The 14786-nt window shown below is 55.5% G+C and overlaps 1 long non-coding RNA gene across 7 annotated transcripts in view; it reads left to right on the top strand.

Annotated features, from left to right (window-relative positions):
* Positions 1-14716, top strand: part of ZNRF1 — a 113153-nt gene extending 98437 nt beyond the window's left edge. The window contains exons 3-5 of one of the 7 annotated variants that reach the window (XR_002344499.1): positions 11025-11130; positions 12559-12650; positions 14060-14716. This is a non-coding gene — a long non-coding RNA (zinc and ring finger 1). Of the gene's footprint in view, positions 1-11024; positions 11131-12558; positions 14021-14059 lie in introns of those variants that run through there. The other 6 variants (XR_002344498.1, XR_002344497.1, XR_002344496.1 and 3 more) reach the window with 6 other exon arrangements.

The following is a 14786-nucleotide window of genomic DNA, read 5'->3' as shown; positions in this document are numbered from 1 at the left end:
GGAGAAGTCGGGGTGGAACAGGGAGGAAGGCACAGGGGTGGGGCGGGAAGTCTAGGTGGCCCAGGCTGCCGGGTCTTTTCTTCTGCCTGCTCCGTTCCTCACACCTCTGGTCGGGAGACAGGCCTTGGTCACACGGCTGACGGCCGGGGGCTCAAAGGGAGCGCCAGCTCTCTGTGGGGAAGGGGCGTCTGCCGTGGTATGCAGAGTGCAGAGCAAGTGCAACATGTGGACACCCTGTAGGGGTTAAAAACGCTCACCTGCCACCTCATCACTGCACCGAGGCTTTGCTGCTTGCTGCCTCGGAGCTGAGCAGTAAGTGCAGCAGTAAGCGTGTGAAACCCACATCCCCTCCACAGCACCTCTGTGGACGACATGAGTGCCAGCACCTGCCTGGTTGCCACGGGGACGGCTGGGAGTCCAGCTATTCTGGGTTCAGAGCCTGTCTCGCACTTTCTGGCTGTGTGATCTTAGACTGGTACTCAGTTAGCAGAGCCTGGGTTTCCTCCTCCCTAAAATTGGGGATCTCCATACCTTGCTTATAGGATTTTTGTCAGAATAAAGTGAGGTATTACACACAGCAGCCTGGCACACAGTCGGTGCTCCGGAAGTTACAGCCCCCCAGAGAGGTGGAGGGCCGTCCATGGGCTTCTTTGCATTGTTTCCGCAGGGGAGAGACACTCATGTGTTCCTTGTATCCTGTGCTTCAGGCAGCTCTCGGGCTTTCCATCCCTGTGTGCTGGGTCGGGTCCTCAGACCATGTTCCTGGAGAACTGTATCCTCTCCGAGAACGGGCCCTGGATCTGCACGCGGTGCACCTGCTGCAGGCCCTGGCCGCCTTGTCGCTTAGAGGTGCTGCCGTGCTTAGGAGAAGCACAGAGGTCTCTCCGGGCCAGAGGCCCAGGTCACATGACCCCCATTCTGTGGATGAAAGTCTCCTGGGTCCCTCTCCTTACACACCTGTCCTTGGGCTCCTGCCTACTCAGACCTGCTCTGCTCCTTCCTCCAGCATTAGCCTGGGGGGGCCAGGTGATTCCACATTGTTCTTACGAAACTAACCTTTCACATGTGCCCCCCTTGATTCTCCTGAAAACACTTCTCACTATTTCTCTTTATCTCTTCATTTGAGAAGCCAACAGATTCCTCCTGTGGGTTGGCAGGCCGCTTCCCTGTTGTCTCAGATACACGTGGTCTGCTGACCGTAGCTGCCTCTGACCCCAGGTGTCCGTCCCCTTCATTTCCTCCCTGGTGTCCAGGAAGCCCCTCTTCTCCCCAAGAGACAGCCTCTCCTGCCCCTGGGGACTGACTGATGCTGAGGCTCTGAATCTGGTCCCTTGAGCTCTGGGCTCCCTGTCGCTGTGCTCAGCTCCGCTGTGTTCGTTCCTTGTCTTCTGGTCTCCGCCCGGGACCAGGGAGGGAGAGGAGTCTCTCTCCAGGCTGACACCCTCCCCAGCCGCGGCCTCAGGGACTGTGCTCATTTATTTCCCACCCGTGCAGCGCCCTTGTGAAGGCTGCTTTCTGTCCCCTGGCGACGGGAGAGGTCTCTGCTGTCACGGGAACACAAAGCAGCCTCAGAGTGGGCTCGGCCCACAGGCCTGGGTGCTTGGCGTCGTCAGGGAGAACCTTGCTGGGCTGCGGTGGAGGGCCGTCTGGGTAAGGAGGACCCTGGGGCCCTTGGAGCTGGGTCCCCCTTACCCAGGTGTCCACTTACCCGACAGCAGGGGGGCGAGGGCAACAGCCGCTGTGCCAGAGAACTGCCCGCTTCTGCCGCTGCTTCCGTGTTCCTTGTCCCTGCCCGTGCTGGTGCCGCCCTAGCTGTCTTCCTTGCCTTTCCTCTTTGCCTCCAAAGACAGGAGCCCGAGCACAGGTCAGCTGCAGAAGCCACTCTCAGAATCAGAGTCCCCTTAGAGGAAGCAGAGCTTGGCCAGCTAGCCTGAGACATGACTGTGGCTGTTCTTGGTCTGTTCCCATTTTTTCCCTCCTCTTGAAAGCGCTTTTGTAGAGGGTGTGTGTGTGTGTGTGTGTGTGTGTGTGTGTGTGTGTAAATTAAAGGCGTTAAACTGAAGGGTCTCTTTCGCAAAAGCCAGTCTCTCTTGCCAGAGGCAAAGAGAGGCCTGTGGCATCCGGTCCTCTCAGTGGACTTTGTCTTAAGGGGAGGACAGTGCTGCAGGAAGTAGCCTGGCCGCTCTGGGTGCTCTGGGTGCGCGGTCAGAAGGAAGCCTTCTGGCTGCCTGGATTCCTCACATTGTCTTTGTCTTTTCTAGAGACACCTAAACCTTCCAGCTGAGGGGAAGGCCTTGGGTACCTGGGTTGTATACGGAGCGAGTCTCCTGGGCTGGCCCAAGGCCTGTTCTAGTTCAGATAAGACGCGGGCCTTTGGGGGCCTCTGGCCAGAGTCCCAGGTCAGACCTCTAGGTATTTGTGTCGGTTTGGCCAGTAACAGATTTTGCCAGTGATTTCCCAACCTCCCCAACTTCACTTCATCTTTTCTGCTCTCGGAATCTCTCCGGAGAGGGGACATTTAAGAAGTGCTCTTTCCTTGCGAAGACTCGCTGGAACTCCTGGTCACTCTGGAGATTTCTATTTCTCCTCTGCGCACATACACACCCTTTCTGTAGTTGCTGGCACCAATTGGGGAAATTTTTTAAAATTTTACAGTGGTTATATAAGGTGAAATTTAGTTAACCAGCAAAGGGGGGATTAAAAAAAGTAGAAACCTCCTAAATGAGGCAGATAAAAAGTAGTATTTTTCTTATTATGAGGGTTGGCCTGAGCCGTGGGTTGGAAGGCCTCCAGTAGCCGCCTGCCAGATTTTCCAAAAAAAGCCAGTTTAGGAAAGCCAAGAGTCGTTTAACTGGTTCACCCAGTGCTTGAGAAAACTTGAAGGCCAGTGACTGGTGCTCGCAGGTGGGCACTTGGTGTGGCTGAGCTGCTCAGAGGGGGCAGGAAAGGGGGCCACACCCCAGAGCTCAGAATCTTCTGCTCTCCACGCTTTTCTATAGGCAGCTCTGAGCCCAGGACCCCTTGAAGATAGGAAGGAGTTGGGGGGACCCATTTCTGTGGGTAAATGTGGCCAGATTCATTGGGCCTTGTAATTCCTCTCCCTTTCCAGCATCTCTTTGTGGTCCTGAGACTGGGAGCACTTGCACCCTCAAGAACATGCACTCAAACTTTGGCCGTCAAACTGGTCAGCCAGCAGAACGAGCCTGGAGATGGGGGGCCTGATTCTGCTCTGAAGAGAAGAGAGTCCCAGTAGTGTGGGGCAGGGGGGGAGGTGTGCCTCATGACAGATGGCCAGTTGTCCACTCAAAGCCAAGGGGGCCCTGGTTCCAGGACCAGCCCGGGGCCTTTGCTCTGGAAGAGTCTGGGCTGTGGCAGGGTGGTTTGCCAGCCGTATTAAGAGAGCTTGGTGGCTGCCATGGCGGCTTCAGAAGATCCTCTCCCCCCAGCTTTCTTCTGGGGCCCAGACCCCTGCCCTGCTTCGGAGCTTCTGACTGCCCACCCCTCCTCTCTGCCGAAGGTCATTGCCCCCAGCTTTAGGGCTCTTAAGATGCCGAATGTCACATAAGGAAAGGGGTATCTGGCTCCCCTAGAAGCAGGACGCCTCCTGCTAGTTTACCCCCAGCCAGCAGACCTGTGTAAATACTGCTGTGTAAATACTGCCTGTGTCTCTGCTCTCAGGGACCCTAGGGTTGGGATGCAAGTGCCTTTCTCTGGGCCTTGGGGGAGCCCCACCTTGGCCAGGGAGTTTTCCCAGCCCCTTGGGGCGCGGCTAGGAGCTGATGTTCGATGCCTAGCGGTCTGGCTGCAGAGGGCTCTGTCCAGAGGTGTCTCTCCGGGAGCTCTTCCTGCCAGAGGGTAGGCAGCTCCCAGCAGCTGCTCCTCAGCAGGCCATTGGGTGAATGAGTGGGTAGGAGGGAGGCTGGAGGAGAGGGGACCCAGTGGGTCACAGGGGAGCCCCTGTAAACATGAGGCCCTCTCAGAACTGAGGACTCCCTCCTCTGCTTGTTGTGCCTGCAGCCCACAGTCCTGGGGCTGGGTGGAGGTGCTGCTGCTGGTCCAGACTCTGTACCAAAGTCTCCCCTTGGCCTGGAGATCTCCTGAGAAAGGAGCTGCCAGGCCCGGTGTTGGTGGCACTGCCCCTTCCTGTCCCCCAGCAGGTGGCCCCAGCTGCTCTGCGCATGCTGGAGAGGCTGCAGGGCTAGGCTCTGCTGCACTCAGGCTGGAAATGAGGCCGAGGGGTGGAGCCCGTGTCTCTGAGCCGTCTGCTGGGGGTTCTCCCACCTTCCCTGCCACCAGCGCCCGAGGAGGGTGGATTATGGCTCCCACCAGCCAGCCTTCTCCCCCCACCCCACCCACCCCGCCTCCCGTGCCGTGGCAGCTCTGGGGTCCCCTGGGGGCATGTCAGGCCTGCATGCACTCTCCGCAGGGCAGCCCCCTGAGGTGTTCGTGCTAAGCACTAGCTTCTTCCTCCCACAGTCACAAAATGAGAAAGATCTGGAGCTGTCTGTGAGACGGGATGGGGGCAGGGGGCGGGGGTGGAACAGGCTCAATCACCTGGTCTTTAAAGGAAGGGCTGCGGGGTGGCCAGGAAGGCACCTGGCATGGGAGTCATGGCTACTTACCAGCTGCCTGAGGTGAAGTAAAGACGCCCCCACAAACGCAGGATCTTTAGGGTTCCTTGAGCTGTGTCTGTGATACGTGTGGCATGCGACTGGCCTCCAAGAAGTGAGGGCTCCTCTTTCTTCGTCCTTCTCCACCACGTGTCTGATAAACAGCGGCCGTCAAAAGCCTCCCCTGTGTCTCAGGGAGGGGGCAGAAATGTGCCTTCACCTCCCACCCCAGCCCCATCACGGAGAGCATCACCTGCCACTCTCGGCTGGTCCCCTGACTAGGCTAAAGGGCCAGGCATTGGCATCAGCAGGCTGAGCACACGTCCACACTCCTGCCTGGGAGGGAACGTTGGCTTTGCGCATGGGGTCAGGAAGCTTGGCAGGCAGTAAGAAAAAGGAGGGAAGTACAGCTCCATTCCGTGTCCTCATCAACCAGCCTTGAGCCCCCCTCCTCTGGGGACCTGGGGATGCCCAGGAGCATTTGAGTCCATCTGCAGAGTGGCCTCAACTTGTGCCAGGCTTGGGGTTCCCAGCTTTGTTCTTCAAGGTCCACAGCAGCAGGCAGCAGGCTCCCCTCAGTGGCGCCGTGGTCTCATGGGATCTGGATGATGAACAGGCTTCAATTTCAGCCATTTCCACCCCCCTACAAGCACCCAGCGACATCTGGGGCTGCTGAGTCCTAGGGCCCCGGGATTGGGACAGGAAGTTTCACTCAACCCACTCAAGCCTGTTGCTGGATTTGGCCTCCTCCTTCCTTCTGCCTGCGGGTAGGTGCTGCTCCCTGGGCACTGCCCTGGGTGTGGGCTCTGCTGGCTTTCCTGCATGCTCAAGGTCCCAGCCCTGGCTCGTCCCCATCACAGGAACCTTCAGGCAGCCTTTGGTAGCCAGAGCTTTGGGTCTTGGTGAAATGTGCTCCCCACTGTGCCAGCCTGGCAGGCAGCTACAGGGTTTAGTCCCCCCAGTGCCCCATACTGCAAGCCCAGGCTGGCTGGTAAGGCATAGGCACTTTGCGTGAGGATACTTGGCCCCGGCTTGCGTGGTGGTGATGGTACGAAAAGTCTAGCATCCAGCCCTGCTGGGCTCATGTCTGAGTCCTAGCTAAGAAAACCAACCACCCTCGTGCCTCCTTCCCCTTCCCACTGAGAAAAGGCAGGAGAGGCAGGTCCAGCTGAGAGGCAAGGCCTGGTCTCATCCCAGTGACGGGCTCCCTGCCCCCACTCAGCCTGGACCCTCCCAAGCCCACAGGACGGGGAGAGCACGGCCCATGCAGAAAACTGTTAGGGACCCAGGAATTTTAATATGTCCCTTGGCGCCCAGCCGAATCACCAGTCAGAAGCGGGCGCCGATTCAGAATCCGTAACGTTGCTGTGCTCCCCGGAAATCAGCCTGAGTGGGGAGAGAAGCACGGGGAAGGGGCCATATCCCCGAGCCTCACTTCACAGACGAGATGCCTAGACAGAGAGGGTGGGAAACAAATACCCTAGAATGTCTGCAGTATGACCGCCTTCTCAAAGCTGAACTCTTTTTTCCTCCAGTATTTTATTATGAAACACGTCAAACGTACAGGGAACACCAAAACACGCTCCTGCCACGTCCCATTGTCCTGTACTTTATCAGTGCCGCTCATCCTTTTGATACATTTCAGAGTAAAATGAAAACACTAGTCTTTTTCTTTATTGAGAGTTTTTGTTTTTGTCTTTTTAGGACCGCAGCTATGGCATATGAAGGTTCCCAGCCTAGGGGTTGAATTGGAGCTGTAGCTGCCGGCCTGCACCACAGCCACAGCAACACGGGATCTGAGCTCCATCTGCAACCTACACCACAGCTCACAGTAACGCCAGATCCTTAACCCACTGAGCGAGGCCAGGGATCAGTCCCGTGCCCTCATGTATACTAGTCGGGTTCGTTAACCACTGAGCCATGATGGAAACTACTTTACTGAGTTATAAAAGTAATTATAAAAGTGATGCATGTTCGGAGTTCCCATTGTGGCGCAGTGGTTAACAAACCTGACTAGGAACCATGAGGTTGCAGGTTCAATCCCTGGTCTCGCTCATTGGGTTAAGGATCCAGCGTTGCCGTGAGCTGTGGTGTAGGCCGCAGACTCGGCTCGGATCCTGTGTAGCTGTGTCTCTGGTGTAGGCAGGCGGCTACAGCTCCGAATTGACTCCTAGCCTGGGAACCTCCATATGCCGTGGGTGCAGCCCTAAAAAAAGACAAAAAAAAAAAAAGTAATGCATGTTCAAACAAACAATTCAGAAATATGTAAAAATATGTTTCGTCTGACCCTTCCTTTCCTCCACCACTATTAAAGTGTGTGTTTCCTTCCAGACTTCTTTCTGTGCTTATATACACACATATTTACATGTGGTTTCTAATGCTTTTTGAAAAATGGAAACATACCCTTTTACAGATCTGCCACCTGCCGCATTTGGAGTCTGAGGTTACGCTCCAGTGGCAGACAGACTGTGTGCTGTCTGCCTTTTCTGTTCATGTGGGCTTTGGGTTAAGCAGATCTTCAGAGAGAAATTGGCTACGGGTGACTTCTCTCCCAGCTCTTACGCATAGGAACTGAACTATTGAGTTGGTTCTTGGTTGTTTTCTTTGGAGTTCCTGCTGAGAGTCACCATAGCCCCCGAACAAGTCTCATGTTATGGGCCCCAGATGTTTCTCCTTCCACTGAGGTAGCCAGAGGGTCCCCATCCCTGCTCCTGTCCGCATGCCCTCGGACTTGGGCAAGGCGTCTGGTTTCTCTGGCTGTAGTCACCCCATTTGCAAAACGAGAATAACACCGTATGCCCTGCCTGGCTCGTAAGACTGTGACGCTCACTGAACACACACGTGTGAAATCTCAGTGTGTATCGTTGGCATGGTTCACCGTTGATTAAAATCTTTTAGAAGTGGGGAGTTATCCTCCTTTAAGCTCTGCTTTCTTCACATCCAGAACCCACCACCTTGGTGTTTCTCTGGTGGTTTTGAGAACTTCTGGATAACCTTTCGCTTATTTCACCTCTTGCACCTGCCTTTCAAATATTAGAGCTCGGCTGGGTTCAGTCAGCTGCCTTCTTTGCTTTTCTGACTAATCTCTTCATCCTGCATCTACCCCTATTGCACACGTCTCTCCTCTAAACCCCAGACCGGGACTCGAACGGGCTCCTGGGGGTTTCCATGAGTGTGTCCCGGGGGCAGGAGCCTGCTCAGCACTGGCCACCCAGCTGCGAGTCCGCGGGGGTCGCCCACCTCCCGGACTCCCGCTCCTTGAGAAGGGCACCTCACTTTGCCCAGCTGCCCTGTCCCTGCGCCGTCCTCCCCCCCGCTCTTGCTGATGCCAGCCTTGAATTCATCTCTCCTGCAGTGCTCTGTTGGCCTCCAGAGCAGGCTTCCCATCTGTGGGCTTTTCCAGTCATTTCTAGTAGGTTCCGGAGACCCAGTGTGATCACAAAGCGTCTCCAGGGCCTTTCAGAGACCCTGTAAAGCCCAGGCAGCCAGGCAGGATAGAAGACTCCCCTCATGGCCCTATGGCTCTCTGTGCACCCAGCAGAGCAAACATCCTGCCTCCTGGGGGCACGGAACAGTCCACACCCGATTAGGCGGCTCCCGTACTTCTCACACCTGGATGCGTGTGCCTCGGAGACTCTCAGGGATTCCCATGCTGTTCGTTTCCGTCTTCTTGTTGGCCACCCTGCTGCACGGTGAGCTGCCTGAATCCTGAGGCTGTGGTCTGTTCACTGAGTTGCCAGTGCCCAGAATGTCACAGAAATGGAGGCAGGCTGCTCGCTCGGCCATGGGGCCCCCTCTTTGGCTTGGGCTGTTGTGGCCACAGCTTCGCCAGGGACTGTGGTGGGCAGCACCTTCCTTCCATTCATTCTTTTCTGGTATGGGCTGTCTTGTTTTGTTTCGTCTTTCTTTTTTTTTTTTTTTGGTCTTTTTGTCTTTTTTGTTGTTGTTGTTGTTGTTATTTCTTGCGCCGCTCCCGCGGTATATGGAGGTTCCCAGGCTAGGGGTCCAATCGGAGCTGTAGCCACCGGCCTACGCCAGAGCCACAGCAACGCGGGATCCGAGCCGCGTCTACAACCTACACCACAGCTCACGGCAACGCCAGATCGTTAACCCACTGAGCAAGGGCAGGGACCGAACCCGCAACCTCATGGTTCCTAGTCGGATTCGTTAACCACTGCGCCACAACAGGAACTCCTCGTCTTTCTTTTTAATGGAATTAAAATTTGAATAACATGAAAGCAACCGTGGTTGGGTTTTGTTTGTTTGTTTGTTTGTTTTGTTTTGTTGTTGTTGTTGTTGTTGTTGTCTTTTTAGTGCTGCACTCACGGTGTATGGAGGTTCCCAGTCTAGGGCTTGAATTGGAGCTGCAGTCACCAGCCTACGCCACAGCCACAGCCATAGCAACATGGGATCCAAGCCTCCTCTGTGAGGAGGATCCTTAACCCACTGAACGGGGCCAGGGATCGAACCTGCATCTTCATGGATGCTAGATGGGTTTGTTACTGCTGAGCCACAACCAGAACTCTGAAAGTAACCGTTTTGTTTGTTTGTTTGTTTGTTTTTCCAGCCTATGGAAGTTCCCAGGCTTGGGATCGATTCGGAGCTGTAGCCGTTGGCCTACACCACAGCCACAGCAATGCCAGATCTGAGCCGCGTCTGCCACCTACACCACACTGGATCTTTAGCCTACTGAGCGATGCCAGGGATCGAACCTGTGTCCTCATGGATGCTAGTCAGATTCGTTTCTGCTGAGCCACAACAGGAACTCCCCAAAAATAACCTATTTTTCAACGTACAGTTTAGTAGCCTTTAGGACATTCGGGGTGTTGCCCAACCACCAACTCTGCCTAGTTCCAAATATGTCCTCATTCCAGAAGGAGATCCAAGTATGATTCCGCTTACATGAAGGATCTAAAGTCATCAACCCCATAGAGCCAGGGAGTACAAGGGGGTTGACAGAGGAGAGGGAGACAGAGAAATAGGCAGTCGCTGTTCAGATTGAAATTTCAGATAGAAAGTTTCAGTTACGCAAGATGAATAAGTCTAAGGGTTCCCGTCGTGGCTCAGTGGCTAACGAATCTGACTAAGAACCATGAGGTTGCGGGTTCGATCCCTGGCCTTTCTTAGTGGGTTAAGGACCCGGCGTTGCCATGAGCTGTGGTGAAGTTTGCAGCCGCGGCTCGGATCCCGCGTTGCTGTGGCTCTGGCGTAGGCCGGTGGCTACAGCTCCGATTAGACCCCTCACCTGGGAACCTCCATGTGCTGAGGGAGCAGCCCTAGAAAAGGCAAAAAGACACACACACACACAAAAAAAAGATGAATAAGTCTAGAGGTCTGCTTTGCAACAGGGTGCCTATAATACTGTTCTCTACTCTGAAATTTTTATTAAAAGGGTTGATCCCTGAGTTCCTATTGTGGCTCAGCAGGTTAAGAACCTGACATATAGTTCTGTGAGGTCGCAGGTTTGATCCTTGGCCTCAGTCAGTGGGTTAAGGATCTGGTGTGGCTGTGGTGTAGGCCGGCAGCTGCAGCCCCAACCAAGCCCTAGCCTGGGAACTTCCATATGTTGCAGGTACGGCCCTAAAAAGAAAAAAGAAGGAAAAAAAAAAAAAAAGAGGGTGTTCCTACCACAAAAAAAGAAAAAGAAAAAAAGAAAATCTCCCTTCCCCATGAAGCAGTCACTCCCCCGAGCCCCATGCCCCCAGCCCCTGATCTATTATTGTCTCCACGAATTTGCCTGTTCTGGACATTTCATATAAATGGAATCATGTAGCAGGTGGCCCTTTATGTCTGGCTTCCTTCACCCAGCATCATGTTTTTGAGGTGCACCCACATTCCAGCACCTGTCAGCTCTCCCTTTTCCTGGCTGAGTGATACTTCATTATGTAGGTGCACGCGTTTCCTTTGTCTTGTCAGCTGGTGGGCATTTGGGTTGTTCCCACCTTGGCTCATGAATAATGCCGCTGTGGATATGCATGCACGCGTATTTGCCAGAGGACCTGTTCTGTTGTCCCTGTCATTCTTGCCTGACACCCCTCTTCCCATCTTATTTTTCCAAACCAGACATCCAGTACACCTGGTGTGTGTGCATGTTTAGGGGAAAGATCTCTTCAGGGAATTAGTTGGCTTCATGCTGCCTCTGCTACTTGTCTCTTCCTGTCCAAGTGTTTTTTTGTCCTTCGTTGCCTGGGCCACTCATTTGGTGATTAATCTTGGTGAGAAGGTTTGCATGTCTTGTCTCCCCGGTAAGGGCTTGCACATCCAGGTCCCTCTTAGGCGTCTGTGTCCCTGCACAGAACCCCACACACGTGAGGCGACCCTAGTAGCCTCCTAGACCTATACCTGCCGTGTGCCACCTGCCTGCTGGTGACTGACCCCCCACCACTCCCACTCTTCCCTGTCCCCCCTTTGCAGATGACGTGCTGACTAAAGATGCAGGGGAGTGTGTGATCTGCCTGGAGGAGCTGCTTCAGGGGGACACGATAGCCAGGCTGCCCTGCCTGTGCATTTATCACAAAAGGTACGAGAGGCCCAGCAGGGCCAGCTCAACTGCACCCAGACCCCAGAGGGCTCCTTCCCTGTGCTGAGGGCAGAGTGGAGGGTGGGCCTTGCTGGTCACCCTGTCCCCCAGGACTCTGGGTGGGGTCGATGCAGAGGCCAGCAGGCAGGAGGTCTGGACATGCCGAGTGCAGGTCCTGGGTGGTGGGGGCAGATGGGGAGGCCCGTGGGGGTGCAGAAGAAGCTCCTGGAAGGTTGAGTCTCTGTCTCTGTGCGCCTTCCCTTTCTCTGTGGCCCTTTGCTCCACAGGGCGTGGGGCCTCTTCTGCGAGATGAGCAGCACGGAGGGTGTGCTTGCTGCCCCGGCCCCTCCCCTGCCCCCCGGAGGCCAGGCAGGCAGGAATAGCCACTACCTGTGGGGCCGTGGGCTGTGAGCCACTATAATTAGCAGGGCTGAGACTCATCCTCAGACTCGTTCTTGTTTCCAAGTGGAAAGAAGACACCTCCTTACTCAGGACCGGAGGACGCTGTGTGCTGCCTGTGGCCGCCACCTGCTCTCAGCCCCTTGAGCCCCAGCGCTGCTTCCTGACACATGGGCTTTTCCAAAGCCTGACTCACAGGGCCACTGGCCACGGGGCAGCATGTGGATGTGGCCGGTGCCGGGAAGGCTCCAGTGAGGCCTGGGCGGGGGGAGGGGTGCGTCCTGGCCTGGGCCCAGCACCCAGGGCTCCAGTGTCCCAGGCAGCATCGACCGGAACCAGGAGGGAACTTCAGCTCTGGGGAGATTATGCAAATAATCTGTCTGGTTCCTGTTTTGAAAATACCCAGATGTTGTTTTACAGAAAGCCGTCTTGGGGCAATTGCTGTTCCCTCTCTGTTCAGACTCTTTTCTGTAAACTCCAGAGACCAGAGTTCCCTGCCAGCCTCCTGTTTGGCTCTCCTGAACAATGTCCCTATGCCACAGGGCCAGCCCTGCTCTGGAAAGGCCACATGCTGGCTGCCCACCATGGCCAGCCAGGCCAGAGCATGGGGGTCACCTCAGAAGTTACCCACCAGGGAGGGTACCTCAGGCTGCTCCTTGGACCCGGGAGAGGACTTGCAGATAGCTGGTTGGCTGCCCTGCACAGCCCCGACTCTCGCCTTCTCACTGGTAGCTGTTGCCGTCCTCCCGGGCTCCCCCTCCATGAGGTCTTGGTCCCTCTCGAGACCACAGCCCCAGCTTCCTGAAGCGCCGAGGTTCAGCCCGGCCCCACACCCCCGACACCGGGCCTCCGGCCGAGCCAGGACCCATCTGGGTGCCCTCCCTTCTCCTTGCTTGGAGACAGTGGGTATCTGGGGGCCTCGAGGCGAGTTACAAATCCCCTGTTCAGAGACCTGGTCCTTGGAGCGAGCTCCCTAAGCAGCAGCCCGGTCAGCTGGTGATGTGTTTCCTTTGCTGCCTCTCCCCTCAGTTGCATAGACTCATGGTTTGAAGTGAACAGATCTTGTCCAGAACACCCCGCGGATTGACCCTGCTGGGCTCGCTTGCTGACTCCTCTCAAAGGTGAGCCTGTGGTTGGGATGGAGTCGCTCTGGGACCAGGAGGGTGGGGGGCTCCGAGCTGCCCTCACACCCCCCCCACCCCTGAGAGGGTCGGGGAGAGGGGAGCATGTTAGCAGCAGTGGTGCCGTGGGGTGGGGTGGTTCCCGGGCAGGATGCGAGTGGAGACTTGCTCGGTCATGGAGAAGAACCTGCTTAGCAGAGGTAGCTTCGTTGGGCTGTGTTCCAGATGTCTGGGGCCGGTCTCCCTGAGGAGAGGGCCGGGCAGGAGAAGCAGCACAAACTCTGGGACAAGACACTGCCTTGCTTCCCAACTGCCTCGTGCTCCCTGGGTGGTGGGGGCAGGTCCTCACCTTAGGGGTCTCTGCTGCCTCTTTGGGGAAGGGACATCACAGGCCCTGTTCGAGACAGCACGTGTTCTTGAGGCTTCCAGGCCGAGCTTGGGGCCCCGCTACCCACAGCAGAGCAGTGCGATCGGCTTCCTCCCCAGATGTGCACTTGCTCTCCCCAAACCATCGTTTGACCCCCGTTTCTCCTTGGGCGTGTTGCTTTGTTGCCACCGTCCCCTCCTGTCCCCATCTGGGCTGGCGCTTGTGCTCCTTGCTAACAGACTAAACCCGCAGAGAAACCCACACCCAAACCCGGACTCCATCTCCTCTCGCATCCGAGGGTCTGGGGGCCTCTTTCCCTCTCTCTTCCCGCCTGCCTCTGTTTTCTGTTTTCTTTTGTTCTTCGTTAGGTTTATTTTCTTTATTCCAAGTAAACTCCCAGAACAGCTGATGATGTCAAACTATTCAGGGACATTGGCTCTTTTTACCTTCGCCTCAAAAACTGAGGACGTGGGGCGAAGAAACAGCAAGGGGGAGAGTGAGGCCGAGGGAGTGGAGCCTGGCGCTGGCTGCGAGCCCACCTTCCTGGCACATTTGGCTTCACGATGTTCGGCGCCGGGGCCCCCGGACCGGAACCACGGGCGCCCCGGCCCGGCCTCGCGGGATGCACACGGCCAGCCTCGGCCCCTCGGAACACGACTCACGTCTCCTGGTCCCCACAGGGACAGCCAGGCCCCCCCCCGCCCCCGTTCCTGAGAGGAGGCTTCGGACCCTGGGGCAGAGCTGAGCTGGGGACACCCGTGGGAACAGGGCGCCCCTCCTGCACTGACTTCCAGAGATGGTTCTCCCTTTCTCCCCGAGGACACCAGACTGGATGAGCGCGCGTTTGCCAGAAGGAAGAACCACCCGCTCTCCTTCCCTCATCCTCATCCCAGGAGGGAAAGGGCATTTTCTTTTTCACTTTCGAAAGGCGTTGTGGGTCTGTCTCTAAAGTGTTTACAAAAAAAACTATAAAAACAAAAAAACAAAAAACAGAAACAAAAAGTCTAGTGTCGACTGGTGTTTTCCCTCGTGATGTTTACAGATCGCTGTCTGCGGCCCCGCCAGAACCCGCTCAGAACCCGCTCGCTTGGGGGCAGAGACGACAGAGTGGGTTCTCGCCAGGCGCGGCCTTGCTCACGGCGCCCGGCGGCCTCGCCCTCGCCAACCGCTCGGCCTTGGTTTCTTGTTTGGTTGGTTTCTTCCCCATTTTTTCTGCCCTGGTCTCGCACTTTCTCCCCTCGGGACCCTGGTATCTTGACTTCATTGCCAAAAACCAGCCCCCCAAGGGACCTCTCCTCCTCCTCCTCTCCGTTTCTCTTCCTTCCCGCTTCCTCCTGGTTCTGGTCCGTTGCAAGGATTTAACAATCACAAGTGTCCTGCAAAAATGCCTGAACATTTTTCTTAGACCCTTGTGGAGTTTTTTTTTTCCCCAAAAAAAACTTAGACACACAAAAGACTTATTTAACGGATCTGTACAGCCACCCCGTGTTCAGGCGTTCTGTTTGAGAACATTTTAGCCATTGGTGTTCACACATGGCATCAGCCCCTGCAAGATAGGTTTCTGTATTTGTATATTAAAATACAAAAAAAAAAAAAAAACCCTTATAAAATGTTTAAAAACATGTTCAAAGCCGGGGGGAAAAGCTTACTTCATTAGTCAAGGTGTTTTGATATGGTATTAAAATAATGTCTAATAAAAGATGCACTGTGTGACTTCATTTTAATCAAGTATTTCTACACAGTCAAGACATGGGCAGTGAAGGCCTAGC

This window comes from Sus scrofa, chromosome 6 (genome assembly GCF_000003025.6).
Source record: "Sus scrofa isolate TJ Tabasco breed Duroc chromosome 6, Sscrofa11.1, whole genome shotgun sequence".
In the NCBI taxonomy this organism is placed as follows: Eukaryota; Metazoa; Chordata; class Mammalia; order Artiodactyla; family Suidae; genus Sus; species Sus scrofa.
This window is presented reverse-complemented; position numbering and strand designations above follow the sequence as displayed.